The sequence below is a fragment of the Aphelocoma coerulescens genome, chromosome 18 (assembly GCF_041296385.1).
Source record: "Aphelocoma coerulescens isolate FSJ_1873_10779 chromosome 18, UR_Acoe_1.0, whole genome shotgun sequence".
Lineage (NCBI taxonomy): Eukaryota > Metazoa > Chordata > Aves > Passeriformes > Corvidae > Aphelocoma > Aphelocoma coerulescens.
Genome location: NC_091031.1, coordinates 5,889,919 through 5,907,197, shown reverse-complemented (window position 1 = coordinate 5,907,197; position 17,279 = coordinate 5,889,919). Strand labels below are relative to the sequence as shown.

At 39.5% G+C, this 17,279-nt stretch overlaps 1 long non-coding RNA gene across 1 annotated transcript; it reads right to left on the bottom strand.

The window, feature by feature from the left end:
• Positions 1-5,672: 5,672 nt before the first annotated feature.
• On the bottom strand, positions 5,673-8,061 carry LOC138120179 (uncharacterized). The gene is made up of 3 exons (XR_011155768.1): positions 7,933-8,061; positions 7,663-7,769; positions 5,673-6,521 (listed from the first exon to the last, which is right to left on the bottom strand). It is a non-coding gene; the product is annotated as an uncharacterized lncRNA (long non-coding RNA).
• Positions 8,062-17,279: the final 9,218 nt, after the last annotated feature.

Here is a 17,279-nt window from a genome sequence, read left to right as displayed (position 1 = left end):
GGAGCAGGTTGTGTTCAACTGAGAGTGCTTCTGGCACTCCATCGCTACGCTGTTGCCCCTGGACCTTCTCTGTGGGCAAGAAGTGTCCTCATCAGCAATTTTCTTTCATTTATGGTACCCCAGAAATCCTCAGCCAGACATCTTCTACCCACTGAGCATTGCTTTTTTACTTGAGCTAAAAACAAGAGCAGGTATAAATGACTGTCTAAATTTCATTCACGACTAAATGCATTCTACTTATCAGCAAGAAAAGTGCTTTACTTCTGTTCATATTTCATTTGGAGGCATTTCCTCTGCCAGGCCCAATCTGACTGCACCAGAATTTGAATTTTAAAGATCCAGGTTTGCAGACCACTGAAGAGCCCTCAAATGTTAATGAGTTTCAGTGGTGGCCAGCCAAGGGCACTTTGGAATCAACAACCTCTGGGTGAAATGTTCAATATCCTCTTACCAAACCTCTGAGGTCTCCAGTCATGCTGCTGATGGATTTCTTTTCATGTTGCTTAGATATTAACTCTGCATACCAGGGAAGAAAAACATAAGGCATAGTCTGAGAGGGAAGAAAAGTGTTGTTAAAAAGCGGGAGAATATTAATAATTTTTATTAGTACTTCTAACTAATAATAGTATTTATTTAGAACTGTAAAAGAGGCCATCTACAAAACATTAAAAATCATAGATATTTTAAATTGAGATTATATCTTTGGGGAAATCAACAGGAATTCATTGCTATGTACTTGCACCGTTTCTTACAAGGCTATTGGTTCAAACAAAATTTGAAGCTAGATGTATTATGCCTCAGGCCAAAAAAATCATTCATCCTCTGCTCATTTGCCCTGTGATATAGAGCACAATGTATGAAAATTTTTAATGAGATTAAAATCTTATTTAGGAAAGAGTTCATCTGGGGCTTTATGGTCTGCAAAAAGTGCCGTTGAAGCTCTGACATTCACTTGGAAGCAAGGAAATACAACTCATTTAGGGGACAGGATTTGGTAAGCAAAAATTTATACTCACAATCTATACAGCAAATCATCTTCATTAAGTCTCCTGCTGATCACAGTATGTTTGGAAGGGATTTTTTTCTACATAATGCAATTATGAGTAAAATAAAGAGTAGAGCAGTTTTGAGGGTTAATATTGGGCACTGTCGGTTCCAACATGTGCCAGCATTTACTCACAGGAGAGGGCCTGATCCAAAGAAATGCATTTCCCCCCCAAAATTCAGAAAGCAGTGTGTTTCAAATGGAGCTGCAGCTCCTCCTCATTTTTATGAGTACTCTGAGGCATTACATGAACAATACGAATAAATAAGCCCCCTTCTCCTACAGTTCTCCAAATACACTGAATAAATGGCCATATCTCTTTCTAGAAGTTGAGCCTAAAAGGAATAAGATCCTGCTACCACTCAGGTAATGGAGTTCTTTTTTCACTGTCACTGAAACTGGGCTGGTGTTCCTGGCATGCTGACAGCCCATAATAAAGGTCATCACACTTGCTGTCTCCAAACTCCCAGCGCCTTGAATAGGAGTTTCAAGTGCACAGCATGGAGCCTAAGAATTATGGCTTAAGAGAAACGTGCCTGCTAATAGTAATTTCTGATAAACACCAGGTGAAAAACCAGCCCTGGCACTGCCGGGGGGAGGGGAGCAGAGGGAAGCTGTGTGAGATTTCTTCATTTCTGCCAATAAAATTAATCCTTGTGCTGTGTGTGTTTTATCTGTGGACTTCTGATAATAAAGATGCAAATGCCATAGAAATAATTTTAGGCACAGGGAAATGAGTTGATTAATTCAAGTCCTTTGATAGAAACAGGAACTTGTTCTCCAGCTTCTGCACTCCTGCGTACGCCTGAGAAATAGCCTGGGATTTCATTGCTTCCTGTGCTAATTTCTGCAGAGTCAAACTGAAATATTTTGTGACAATATAAACTTGTTTTGAAAACTTTTATGTAGAGATTTTTTCAATATAGAAAGGAAAACTCTAATTTTTTAAAAATATAATTATATTCACATGTATATGCATATCTATATCAATTACCATTTTTCAGGCTGCTTTTTACTGAGCTGTATTTTGTTCTGAGTTGTTTAAGGCAAAAAAATAATTATTTATAAGTATGGTAGTCCTGTGACATGTATTTAACACAGGATCATGGTGACAGTGAGGCTAACATGTCATGCAATTACATTATATTTAACAAAAGTCCTTTGGATTCACAGGCTTTGTGGACGACAATGTCTCAAAGATCTATATGAGTTTATTCCTATGCAAACCAGGATGGGTATAAAAACTATTATATTGCTGATTTTATCACATGTAGCTTATTTTGTACTCTATCAGTGTACTTTTCAAAGTTTGCTGTCAATGTTCTCTCTGATTCCAGCTGTTTGTCACTGAATGTCTTTTATTGCAGAAAAAGTGATTATTTTCTCAGAATGTTGATGGGAATTGCAACAGTGTTGGGAGTAAAGCTGCTAAAATACTTCCAGTTTTCAACTGGGTCTGTCACAGAACCAAGGATTGATTCTGATGTGTCCTCCCTCCTTCACTCTGTCAGGCCCCACATCAGACGTAAGGCCCTGGCCAGAGGGGAATCAGCAAATTTTGGGTAAATTTGGGGATGGAAAACTAAGGAATGAAAGAGGAATAAGAATTTCTTCCAAAATGTGAGACAAGCTTTGTCCCAGCTCTCTCTTAGAGCTCAGCAGCAGACACAAGGCAGGGTGGAGCAAAGGAGAACCTGTGGTTTCAAGTCACATTTATCCACAGAGCATAGAGAACAAATTAAATGGGAATTTTATTGTAGTCATGCAGTCCCTGGGAGAGGTGCTGGGAATCTCTGTTCTGAGTTTATTAAAGGCGGTGATGTACCCCACAGTGTTTATTTCCAACATGAATAGTTACCAAACTGCTCTTGAGTGGGTGCAGGATTGAAAGCCCTTGCATCCACACAAAGAACCAAGAGCCCAGGGAGAGGGAAAATCAGCTTACAGTAATCACCAGAAGCCAGCCAGGTAAATTTATAAGTTTGCCGCTGTCAAAATTGGTGGTAGTGGGGTACCTTTTAAAACCAATCTGTTTTCTCTTGCATGCAGTGTAATAGGGACTTCTTTTCCCAGAGAACAGAATTCCTGAAAAAAAATCAGTAATTTTCTCTTTTGTGATGTTACTGTATTGTATATTATGTGGCATATTATATTATATTATATTATATTATATTATATTATATTATATTATATTATATTATATTATTATTATATTATATTATATTATATTATATTATATTATATTTATTACATTATATTTATTACATTATATTATTATATATTATACTATATATTATGTGGCATATTTTATGATGGCTCTACGAAGTCTGCCTTCCTGGTTCTTCCTCTGTCTTCAAGCAATTAATCTTTCGTGCCTCTGGTTGTAAATTAATTTGTTTCTTGGGGCTCATATTTTGTCAGAGGGGTATTTTGGCACGCTGCTGTGCTGACAGATTATCCCAATTACATTTTACTGGTAATGTTTGGTGTCTGATGCCTTCCATGTGAATACTTGCATGGGATGAAATGCTGCCTTTTATTTCTGTGTGATCTGGCTTTACTCATAGGTAATTTGTACAGAAATTATGAATTCCAAAGCAAGAGGTTCATTGTGAAAATCAGTGACTAATGGACCCTTGATCAACACCTTAATCCCTACTAATGAGCATACCCAGTGCTGGTGTTGGGTTCCAGCAACCTGTGCTCATGTCTCTTCTCATCCTGCCTTTATGGATGGCCTGTGGGAACTCCCTCAAATTCTGTGCCTGAAAAGGCACCTTTTTATACGGGTGGACCTTCCTTATCTATAGGAAGGTGAGCTTTTCTATCTTCTTAGTCTCTATCTTCTTATTCTCTATCCTCTCTTTTATAGAGGACTTGTAAAAATAAACCCAATCCTAGTCTGTGACAGCAAAGGTGCAAGAGGTGTAATGTACAAAAATGATTTTCCTGGGTTTCGGGTGCTCCTGAGGGTGACCAAGATTCACCACTCCTGTAGTGTGAGGTCCCAACGGGAGAATTAGCCTTTCCAGAATGAGACAGTAATTCATAGGAGCCCTAGGGGAGGGAGGATGTTGGAGACTAAATTACTGCATCTCTGTTATCTTTTCCTAGCTGAGAGTACAATTAAAAACATGATATTATTTTTAGAAAGTTATTGTTAACTGTTCTTTCCAGCAATCACACTTTCCATTTCCATATTGTTGTGACATCTCCTCTCTGGGCATGACAGTTGCATGAATTAAGTTAAGTGCTGTTGTTCAGCTTGATTACAAGGAAACTGAAATATGCCCCTCATGGGCATTATCTGTCACGTTGCTGAAAACAAAACCGTCATAAAGCTCTGCTTGTTGCTGGAAAAGCCTCGCAGTGCATCCATCTCTGTGAGGTACCAAATGTCTGCCACTCCTGCCAGAGGCCTCTTGGAGTTACCCTGCTGTCTTGTGACATGGAAATTTTGCTCTGTTTCAGCCTTCTACTATTGCTGCAATCTTTCCTCAAATTCTCTAATCCAGCCTTCCCCAAAAAGAGATTATTTTTGTGTGTGTGCTTCATTTGAGGAGGAAGGCACAAAGTGTAGTTCATAGACACTTTACATCTATGGGCACATGTTCCTCCTCGGTAAAGCATGAAAAATTCATAATCCAACTGCTAGAGTAAAACAAAACACCTCCTGTAATCAGTAATTCTATTTATGCCTCAAAGTCCTCACATTTGTGAAACACACAGAGGCAAAAACAAAGGTGGAAATATTGTAGTTAATTCTTCAATGCATTTTGTCTTTTCAAAACTTCAGTGCCATTATTTCCTTTCTGGCCTCCTTGTGTCATCCGGAACGTGGCCCATGTGCTCCTGCCTTCTGTGCATTGTTTATTTAATACCTGTCCTCCTTTCACTTTTACAGCTGCAGTGCCTATTTTAGGCTTCCTCAGAAGCTTTTCTCCAAGTGGTTTGAGCCATGTTATTTTCATGCCCTACTTTGGAAACATATGACTCAAGAATTACTAAGGGTCTTAAGGAGTTAAAACATGAAATAATAATATTATCTTAGATTTAATGAGAAAATTGGCTGCTATCAACTGTAGGAGCATGCTTTTGTTTTTCAGCTTGTACAGAATGCATGTGCAAGCACCAGCTAGCCTTATACTTTATCAGAAAAATTACACTTTCTTTATGTTTAGGGGTTTTTTTTATTAACTCCATCTGTTTTATCTTCTTGATAAGGAGCACACAAGACTAAAACAACAGGTAAATTATTGTTTTAGTCTTATATCTTAGTTTTGGATATACTTTTTTTTCCTTGTCCATACCTGTCCTCTCCATCCTCAATTAGTAAGCCATGATTTCATCCCATCCCCAATCAGGCACTCTTGGTATCACAGACATTATCTGGTTTTCAGGGTAGGACTGAGACCTGAACAGTGAGTGGCTTTTTTTAAAGTGCTGACCAAATTGGTTGACACAGACTACCCTGAAGAACACGTCTAAGGTGCTCAGAAAACATGTCAGCATATTTAATATACATAATGGAAAGAGATTTTTGTCTCCTAAATGCTAGGAGTCCAGGAAATTAATAGTTCACTGTCACCTGATTAGAAACCAACTCTTTCATTTAAGGAAGTTGCAATTGAAACAAGGTTTGAAATTCTTTATTCATTTCATACTTTGGCTTTTCTGTGTGAACTGCTTTCATTTTTGACTGTGTGGTTAATAATAGCTGGCCAGACAGCAGCTGTGCAGTTCTATTCAGGGACTAATGAGTAGTTCGCAATCTAATATTTAGCAAAAGCTGTTGCTTTGTTTGTAAATCAGCCTTCTTCAGGCTGAGTGAAGTCACTATCTCCTCTCATATCCCTGCTTTCCATTTGGAAAAAGAGTTAACAGCAAGTTGTTACTTCTTCTGTCTGTGTGTGTCTCCGTGTGTGTGTGTGTCTGTCTCTGTGTGTATGTGTGTGTGTGTGTGCTGCCTGTTGGTCAGAGGCTGGAGCACGGAAATTCAAGATGTCCCTGAGAGCATGGCAGTGTATTTATCTCTAGGCTGTCCCCTGGATGGGGGCTAATGGGTTTGTGATGGGATTTTTCCCTCTTCCCACGCAGAGAGGGATGCCCTGAGCAGCGCCAGGCTCTGGAGTGGTGCTTGCCGGAGCTCTGTAAAGCACAGTGACTCAGCTCTGACCCTGAGGAGCAGGGCGTGCTGACCTGCCCGGCTCCTGCAGCAGTGCTGGGGATGCTCCCCAGGGCCTCCAGTGGCCCTGTGTGTGCTGTCGTTTGTCCCAAGTCACAGTGCCAGGCTGTGCTTAGGCCAGCTGCTCCCTGGCTCTCCTGTTCACTGTGCTCATGTAGCCTGGGAACACGGTGTCCTTCTGCAGGCAGGAAAACAGGTCTCAGTCCCTCTGCTTTGATCAAAACCCTCTTCATGCAGTGGCAGGGGCACTTCTGTTGTTGACAGAGTTGGGGTTCATAACAGCTGCAGTACCTGCATAGAGAATTAACCAGGGAGCCCATGGCAGTGACTTTTGAATAGATAACTTAAATATTGGTATTATTCTGAGCTCCTTTTAAAATTTGTCATGCATTTAATTCCTAATGACCTATAATTTTAGGGTTGACTGGTCCTTTTACAGGGCTAACTTGACATCTCGAAAGACCTTTCAGAAACAGCCAAGTTCTCTGTAAATCAGAATCTTCTAAAATGGCTCAAGTTGGACCCTTCTATCATTTCAAACATATTTTCAGATAACTGTCCTCAGAAACTTGGGATTGTTTCTAATGATTGGCTCCTTTGTGCTTACCTAGAGAATGCTGTAGAGAGATTGTATCAAGCTGGAAAAAAAAAAGCCCAAGGAAAGGTACATTTTACAGCCATCAGGTAGTTTCAAAAAGTGTAACAAAAGCTGAAATAAAACACGAAGTGTTTTATAACACACAGCAGAGTTTCTTATCCAGTCATGGTTATTCACTTTAGGAAAGATGTCCTTGATGTGGCAAAGAAACTAACATATTGAGTTATATTTTGAGACTGTACCTTGTGCTATAGTAGTTTTAAAAGTAACAAGTGAGGAAAAGAGATGATGAGTAAAATATTGAGCCAAAAATGAATCCAGTGTACTAGGGTAACTTAACACGCCTTGAGACATGCTTTTTGTCACAGGAGTAGGTAATCAAAATATTCTGCTATGCAAAATGCTTTGTTTTAAAGAGGAAAAGAACAAGAAAAAAATCAGTTTAGGGAGAATATTAAACTTGTGCTTGGCATATGAAGGTTTCAAGGCTAGTGATATGTAGAATTTATGTCATTAATATTCTTGTTTCCAGCTACACTCTGTGTCCTGTGACCAAATAATTGGAGTACATTTTACACACCATTATGCAGCAACATAAGAGCAGGGTATACAGTTTTTCTGAAAGCTTGTCTATCCACTCTTTGCATTTTTTATTCCTTTTATGCACTGCTCTGGGATATAAAAATACAGCCTATTCCCTTTATAGTTGTATAAATAGTGAAGGTTAAATTGTACAAATGGTCTATGTCTAAACACTTGATATCAAATCTGCACAGCTTAGTGAGGAGAATTCTCTAAAGAACCAAAAAAATATCTGAGAGTGTTGATACAAACCTAGCCTGTCCTTGTGTGCTGTGCATGGACAGGATCTGCTGTGCCCAAACCCTGGGCGTGTTGGCTTAGGGAGGACACCGTGGTTCAAGCAGCAAAGCAGAAGTGCTCTGTGACAATTAAAAAATATCCTGAGCCAATGCCATTCTTCAATGAATAGAAAAAATTTGTTTTCTGTAGTAAGAAACTTGTTTCACCAAATGACAGGTGTGGTGATGCGATACTGTTATTGTATTTTCACATACTCTCTGTACCCCAATAGTTCATCCTCACCTTCCCCACTCCTATTCCCAGTTGCTTTGCCCCAGACCCAAGCCGCTCCCCCGGTGTTCCCTACATGGTTGTTCTCCTCCCCTTGTTCTAGTCGGTTCCCCATCCATCACCCAAACCCCTCATGTTATTCCCGAAAGTTCTGTGCCTGTCACCAAAGCCCTCCCTAATTACCCTTATATGGTCCCCATCAATCCCCCGAGACCCTACCCCTCTAGAAACCTCCCCCTTTGGAAATCCCCTAAACCTCGACGCCCCATTGGGGCATGTGACCCCTTTCCCTCCACCCCTCGAGACTATTGGCCCCTATGAGTGTCGATCCCTGCCCATATCCCTCCCCTAAGAGATCCCCATTGGTCCCCAGTTAAGCCAGCCCCATTGTGCCGCCTCCCTTTATAAGACGTTTCCCAGATCTGCTCTGGGCTTGTCCTCTGTGGTTACCTCCCAATAAAGTTGGCTTACCTCCCGTGGCAAACCTCCTCGCTGCTTTTTGTCCTCTCCCTGGTCTGGAGTGCTGACAGCCGCTGTGCCTGGAGCTTCAGCTCCCCTGGGCAGAGCTGAACTCCTGAGGAGCAGCTTTAAAGCCAAGAGCCTCCAGCTGCTCCCCACTCCTGTCTCACACCGCAGGGCCTGGCCCAGCAGAGGAGCGAGCGTCAGTGCGACAGACAGGAAATTGAGATCCATGGAAACTTGACTTTCTCATCAATGGACTTTGTTCACAGTTTGCACAGCTGTTTTTAGAAAACATCTTTCATTAGGTTGTGGGAGACAGAGCTCGTTGTGCGGAGTGTATAGTAATAGCGATATAAAATGCAGCAGATGTCCGTTCCATTCAAGAAAGAAATAAAAAAAAATTGCTCTTAGCTGAGTTACAAAGTGTTCCTTGAAACTTTGTGGGAAATAACGTGGGGAATACATTCTTTAGCATTTCTTGGTATTGAGTAGGCATTGGTTTTAAATGACAGGTTCTCTTCGGGGTACAAATATGTAATAATTTGATTAGTTAATAGTTTTATTAGTGATTGATATGATTTTCTTTGTAAAATCCTTTTGACACATTCTCCTAGGAGCTATTTACATTAAGGAAGACATAAGCTGCTGCAGGGTGGCTTTTTTGTCTGCATTTTTTAAAAACAATTGCACATGCAAACGTTAATTAAAATGCCTCATTTAGAGTGGGACTGTGGCTATCAATTTTCATTTATAAGCCTTAAAGATTTCAGTGCTGTTAATGAATTTTGGGTAAAACGTAACTGATTTCACTTGTTTTACAGGGTAATTTGTATGCTCTTGTGAAAACAAGCAACTTTTGCAAGAAGAATCTGACCTTACAATGATTTATTTTACTCTTCTAAGCCATAAAGTGCAGTTCAGCAGCAGATGACAACTACCTAATGCAATCATTTATATGCACTTTATAGAAAGTTGCTTTTTAATTTGGTCTTAATCAGGAGCAAAATAGAGCCTAGAAATTAACAGCTCTTGGAAACACAAAGCGGTGAATTTCCCAGCTCCAGCAGCAGCTCCCAGGGGGATTCCTTTTGATCTCATTCAGATCTAGGTTAAGGGTGTGGATGTGCAATCAGAGTTCTTGGAAATCTTGTGATGCTCAAAATGCAAATCCTGCTGCAAGTCATTAATAAATAAATCGATCAATTTATTTCCTCCTCAGGTAAAATCCGTGGTGTCCATGCCCTGCAATGCAGGATTTGGCCTGACATTTAATCTTTTAAAGGAGAAGCAAACTGCCCTGATTGTGAGCAGCACTTTGTTACAGAGGCTGGGAACTTCATATCTGTTGCATTTCAGTGCTGTTGATTTAATTTCTATAAATGAGCCCAGGAACTGAGACAGTAGGAAGAAGTACAAAGGTGTTTCAGATACACCAAACAGCAAAGAGTTTTCAAACCCTGGCTCATGAGGGGCCCTTGCAGCTCTTCAATTCAGCCTCTGTCTTCTCTCCACAAGTTACAGCAGTGCAGTTGCTGAATTGTTGTACTGCTCTTTGAAAAAGATGGGAAAAAAGGAAAAAAAAAATTTACCCAGTTTTGAATACAGGTATGGAGATAAAGGTAGATGTTGCAGTAGTTTAGTGCTCTGGGTGAAGTTTCAGGGGGAATTACCATCTCCTTCCCTCTTTTTAACAGTGCAGATCCAAACACCTTATTCTGTTCCATAAGTGATTTTAGCATGGCACATAATCCAACCAAAAAACCACAACGCATCTATGATTTATTTAGCTGAGATCAAAGACATACAGCTGCAAAGAACCTAATGAAACTTTGATGATGCAGCAGGCAGGCTACATCTATTATTTAATTTGGAGGTTGTGATCTTATACAAAATTAGCTCCCAGACTTCTCTTGCACTTGGGCTGCAAATACACTTGTACTTCATCATTTTGATACGGAGTTGAATCACCAAGGTTTCACAGCAGATCCTTAGATGTCCTATGCTGAATTTGCTGTCAGGAAAGGAGATAAGAAATTCCCACTTTGGATCAGCACAGATATACTTCTGGCCACCTGCTGCTCAGCACTAGGACAGTTCAGCTTGTTTTACTTAAAGGATCAAGACTGACATAGTTTAAAAACATGATTGATTATTGAGGTGTGTCCAGGGTGGACACAGACCTAGCTCTTGGCCAACTGAAAATACCAATGAAGAAGTAAGCTTTAGAAAACTTTGAAAAAAGTTATTATGTTTTTGAATTATTATAGTTCTTTGTTTTATGAAACAGAAAATCACAGAAACAAGTCTAATTAAAGTACTTCTTTTTACTCGTTTGAAATAAGAGAAACCATATCTTTTCTGTTATGTTGTTGATGGAAGGTTGGGTAAGCAATTACTAAAATAATTTTAACTGAATTTTTTTACTAATCAACCAGGTTATCTTTATTAAAATGAGAATGCTTTAAGTTGATGTTTTTGACTGAAATTTTACCTCAGGACAAGTTCTGGAAGTTGAACATGTGTTCATCAATAGCTCTGATTTCCACATGTGAGTACAAGTGCATTCATATAAGCAGCATTTTGCTCCAGTTTTATAGTAGCAGTTCCAGCCAATTTATGTAATTTAGGTGTGTGATGCTGAAGTTAAAGATGAGTAAGATAAGTCCAAAAAGCCTGACTGAAGCACGGGGAACTCTATGGAAAGGGACATTCCATGCTTCCATAGCCTCACACTCGAAGTCAAGCACATGCGAATTGTCTCCCCACTCCCTGTCTTTTTTGCCCCCCTTCAAAATTATTACAGTTTTCATGTCAAAAGTGCAACTCTGCACCTTTCAGGGAGTGAGAGTAGGAAAATCTTGCCAGTCCTATTTCAAACTGAGGATTTCCCTTGTTCTTCTGCAGCTGGGAAAGTGATAGGATGACTGCAGAGAAAGGGGAGCAGGCTCTGAGCATTGGAGAGGAGAATGAAAGTAAGGCTGAGAAACAGTGATCCTACTTTAGTGCCTTAACTCTTTGGTCTGGAATTCTGGTGTAAAATACAAATTCACACTTCCAGAATCCGCAGGGTTTATTTGAGATTTGGTACCTTTGCTGAGTGCATCAAGGGAGTCTGGAGAATATATCTGTCCTTGGCTGTGTTCTGAGGTACTCCTCTGTATATCTCGTTTCTTTTATGCCTGCTGAATGTGTTGGCACTTCTCCTTTTTGAAATACTCAGTGGTCTAATTCTGGCTTTCTTCAACTGAAGAAAACACCGAAATCAAACCCAGAGATAAGTGATAGATTTTTTTTTCTTTTTTTTTTTAATAAATAAGGTAGGAAGAAAGCTCCTTGTATTGCTATTTTTATTTCACTACTGAGAATTTACCTAAAATGTATCACAAACAGATTAAAAAATTTATTAATTGAATCAGTAACGAGTTTCAGATTTCGTGTTCACCTGCTTTGGATTTGGATATTCTTGGATCGTCATCAAGTTCTTAGGGTTAAATATGTCAAACTACAGCAGAAGGCAGAAACATCCTTAGCTCGGCTATAAAAAGCTGTGGGTTTGAGGAGAATTTTGCTAATTGGCAGATTGATTATTTCTAAGCGAGCCTACTGCTAGTGAAATATCATGCAAATTATTGAAATGAGAGGTTTTAATAATGCAGAGTGGGTATAAGATGATACATACCTTTGATTATCGCTCTGTTTGTTTGAGTTTTTTAATATAAACTTTAATCAAAGAAAAAACAGATTTCAGTTAATGAAAGGAAGAAGAATGTGATCCAAATCTCTGGGGAGATATAACGGATAATTGGATTTCAAGTACTCTAGCTGCATTCCCAATAGTGTTCATTTTCTTTGCAGGATTACAGTTGTTTAGTTTCATTAGCCTTAATGTACAGGGTCAGCTTTTAAATTACACTGCATTAGGCTGCTGCTCTCTTTTGCCTCATTCCTTGCATTTTTGCTGTGTGGCCTCTCTCACGGCCATGACTCTGCCTTGGTAGAGGTCACTTGTCACTGCCACCAGAGGGCTGCCACTGGAACTGCCAGTCCTCTTCCTAACGATGCCTGCCTTCCTCCCGAGCCTCCAGCATGTCCCTAAGAAGGCAGAGCTCTGCCTGTGACTCTCAAAACAATGAACAGAAGCTCCCCTTTTCTTCTTCAAATCTGTTACCAGTAAACTGAGCCTTGCAAAAAAAAAAAAAAAAAACACTTGAAGGACTTCAGTTGGCAGCACTCACTGTGACTGCAGAAAAGAATTCAGCAGCCCTCCAGGGTTTGTTTTAAATTCCAGATTAACAAAAGAAATTATTATGTGTGATGCTGGGATAAATTTATATTCTAAGGGAAATGTTTTCCGTGTTGGGAAGGAGAGGTTCTCGAGCAGGGCAGGCTGTTAGGTCGTATTTGCATATGATGAATGCCTTTCTTTCTCAATGACTGAAATTTCAGCCTGCAAATATTGGTGCTGTTTGTGTCTAGAAAAGCAAGCGTTAATGAATTTAGTTTAAAAAAAGTTACTAAATGTAGGTAGAATTGGGTGACAAATGCACGTGCTTGTTATGGCTTCCTGCTTAATGGGATTGGCTAAAAGCATAGACTTTCCTCCTTTGGAACTCATTGGTATTTGATTTTGATGGGTTCAGGGAGAAACCCACCAAATACTTTGCCAAAATTTGATATGCCTTTCAAATCTGGTGCGTTCACCGGGTTTGAATTGTGAGTGCATCTTCCTGATGGAAATAAGCACTTTTTGCAGTGGAAAAAGGAGCAGTGCATGAGCTTGGCCATCACATTTATATGTCTGGATTAATTACAAAACAACGTGATGAGATGCATCGCAGTTGTTTTTTACTCAATTCTATGTGTAAGTTTCCACATCCTTGGAAGAAGCAACGCATTCCAGCAGTATAACTGAGAGTAAACACAGGCGGTGGTGGGGAGAAGTTACCGAAGTGCTGTGGAAGTGCCAACCTCTAGAGACAACATTTAGTTTACCCTAAGTTTTAAAAATGTGTCAACGTTGTTTCTCTTTCAAAGAAACACACAACGCTTCAGTGAACCTGACATCTCTTGGAGCTGACCCTATTAATTATTTTTGACTTACTGTGGGCTATACATCCACAGGGATTTGCACTGAATCAAGTACACTATAGTCAAGGGCTTTTATTCCTTCTTTATATTTCCTGGTGTGTGTTAGAGAGTATATATGCAAGGCTAATAGCAGGTACTGTGTGACAGAACTGGGGATATAAATGCATCTGTCTTAAGGGGGAAACCGTACAAAGCAGATTAGGAAAATGCACTGTTAATTTTTTATCTGCACAGCTCAAAAATTCAGACATCTCTTTTAGACTACCAGGCACAATACCTAATTTGCCTGCAGATCTTAAAATGATGATTTCTAAGGACAAGTTCCAAGCCTGGAATACACTCCCCAAACAGGGACGACCAAATTTTTATCTCAACTACACAAATACTACATTAGAGTTCCTGCACTACATGTGCAAGGCTTGCTGTGCATCAACATGGCATGACTGAGAGCAGCTTCCCTCCCCTGTGCATTTGCTCTTTGGGGAGCAGAGGCAATTGAGAAGGTGGGGAAGGGAATGGCTTGTTAGGCTCAGGGTGTAGAGAGAGGTGGGAACAGTTCATGAAAGTAATGAGTTGAGGAGAAAGTAACAAGGATGCTGAGGAAGCTCATTCTTTTTCTGATTTTTTTGCAGTCATTCATGGGAGAAAAAATGGGAACTCTAGGAAGAAAGACAAGAGGAAGAAGATAAAATAATAAATATGTGCCTTTGTGCAATGAAAAGTCATTTCCTCTTCGCCCACACATGCACAGGTTTTAAGAACAGAATGTATTGTTTCACATAGTAAAAAAATATGAAAGGGCAAAGAACAAAAAAGGGGGTTTGCTCTTTGTGGCTTTTTCTTTGTTTGGGGTTTTTTTGTTTGGTTAGTTTTGCTTTTGTTTTTCGGGGTGGTTTTTTTGGGGTTGGTTATTTTTTTCGGGTTGGTTATTTTCTTTGGTTGTTTTTTTCTTTTCAGTGGTTTTTGTTTGTTTGCTTGTTTGGTTTTGGGGTTTTCTTAGGATAAATCCATAACTTTTCAATTTTGTTTTTTTCAGAAATCCAGCTGAACTCTGTGGTTCCATGACAGAGACAGCTGTACCCAGGATGGTTCTGACTCCAAGGCAGCACCAAATTCTGCCTGCGTGGGAAGACATGGTACAGAAGGTGACAAAAAAGTCATTGAAAATTCAGACATGAGTGATTTGCCTTATCATTGTCTGATAGTGTGGATTTCTCTTGCAAGACTGAATTTAAAAGAGAGTAAGAGAACACCACTGCCCAGATCATTCAATATTTAGCACTGTAAGTTCTGCGCTTTTTTTAAAAATATTTTTTTAATTCAATTGACAAGGCATGATACACCTGTGTGACTAATCTCAGTTGTCAGGAATGTGGGAGTATAAATGGGAGTGTCAATATAAACGTGCTGGAGCAAGACTGGCTCTTAGAGCAATAGAATCTTGAAATACAGGCTGTGATTTGATACTCTGCTGTCTATGGATAACCTCTAATAAGAGTTTTCCTATTTGAATCTGATTTCAGTGTTGGATCACTATTTTTTAATTGTTCTTTTTTCCCTGTAAATTACCATTCCCACCTCTAACCATGACACAATCCAGCATTTATAAGCAACTGACTGCTCTAAGCAAATCTGCTACCTCTGCTCAGGGTTATCTGTAGGGTTATTTGGCTGTGCCAGGTTTTGACCTCCTGAAAGCAGCAGAGATCAATGAAAATTGAGTGAAAGTGGGAGAAAACAGTAGATTTTTAGTGGAATCTTTCTAGCCAACTAGAGAAAAGGGAAATGGCATTGGAGTCATTGCATTGTTGAATCCAGGGATGTGATTCCTGTGTGCTGTGATGCACGAGAGGACACCACTATGCAGGGTGGTCCCACAGTGGATCCACTGATCAAGGCTACTTCCAGAGACACAGTGGGGGGGGTACCTGAAGCACAGCTGAGTAAATCAAAATCTCTCTTTTCAATGAATATATTTTTACTAAGCTCCACAGAAAAGCCCAGCATTCAGCCAGTTTTGTCAACATCTGCAAGCTGTTAGACTGCTGTGGACCAGAATGAAGCTGATGTTAAGTATGGAGCAGGGAGGAGTTGCAGAAAACAGCCACATCTGGGTTGTGGGTCTTCTCTTGCCTGTCTTTTTTTTTTTTTTTTTGCTAAGCTTTGAAGTAAAGGAGGTTCCACCAAAAAAAAAATCCCCGAAACAATGGCGGTAAAATATAGAATGAGAAATCTGAAGAGGCACATTCGAAATGTTTGAATTAGTGGAGAGATCCTCTCTGAATCCAGATAAATCTTTACAACTGCCACTCAGAAAAATTAGCCATAAAGAGCATGGTAGAGATAGTTATCAAACAGCTTCCCACTTGAAAAGAGATCTCAGCCAGATTATAAATTCCTTTGAAACTTTCATATACTTGAGGCTTTTTGTCTGGCACTTGTCTTAAATGTTGATTTTTTTTTAAACCAAGAAGGAAATACAAACAAAAATGTTGTCAATAATACCCTGTAAATCATTGTTTTCGTTTAAGTTCAGTATCTTCTTTTAATGAAATTAGCTTGGCAGAAAAACAATTCTTTGTAATTTTTACTTTGCATTTTCCTGTTGGAACATAACAATCCCCTCTTACTATATATTAAATGTTTAGCTATGAAATGTGGTATTGTGCTTGGGATTTATTTAATACTCTATTTAGGTACATTATAAAATTAAAATTTAAAAGTTTTTTTTAAGTGAAGTGGGGTTTCTAAAAATGCTTTTAATGATACTTCAGCTGCAGCAGTTTGAAGAAAAATCAAATACTTTCTGAGATTGTGAAACATATATTTTTCAGCTGGAGGCACAGACTGAGTGAACAGTGTCAGACCCTGATCCTTCAAAGGTTGTGCGTGCAATTTTTCCCTTTAGACATAGCCCTGCTCTCTGCTAATGGAATTTTGGTAGGCTTGGCATTCCTGTCTTCCAGGAGTGTTTCTAATTGCAACAAAACACATAAAACATTTAGCAGCATGTGTTGGTGGGTTAACACAAGGAGATGTTTTTTCATCCCAGAGTCCTGAAGGAGGGGTGTCATCCTGAGCACCTCGCCAGGAATAGAAAGAGGGAACAGCAAGGACCTGTGGTCTTATTCCCTGCACAAAGGGGCAAAACGAGCCAATCCAAAATTCAGCCTGATACAAAATTTATCTGCCTTCCTCCCTGAGAATGACTTCTTGGGAATGGGCTGTATCTCCTATAATAAGGACCTGCTGGCCTCTGGTGATTTCCACGGCAGGGCAGACCTCTGGTTGGACATCCTTGCTTCCTTCCATGCCTCTGCCCTCATGATTTCTGCAATAATGAAATAAATTCTCCTTACATCTGTTGAGACCAGTGCCTTGAATGCAGGAGAATTACAATATACGAGCAATGGACATTTTTTTCTACCTTTTGAAAGGTAGAAAAAGCTGCCTTTTTTCACTCTGCAGAAAATTTCCCACTTTAACTCAGATAAATAGAAAAATATTAATAATCACCACTAAAGAATATGATGGCTCAATTATTTGATTTAATTGATTTTTGCCTGCTTAATTTACCTTGCCTGCTGTTTGTAAGGAAAGGCAAGCTGAGCCACAGGAAACAGCAACACTGTAAAGTTGTCCTAAAATCATCAGGCTCTGGATCAGTTCTTTCCTCACTGAAAGGGTAATTTTTCTTGCTGTCATCAGTTGCAAAAGCATTTAATTTTATTGATTCTTTATTCATCTGTTTGTATTATTTGTACTCTCTGAGTGAATCTCCAGTGAGAGTTTACTTTTAACAAGGCAAT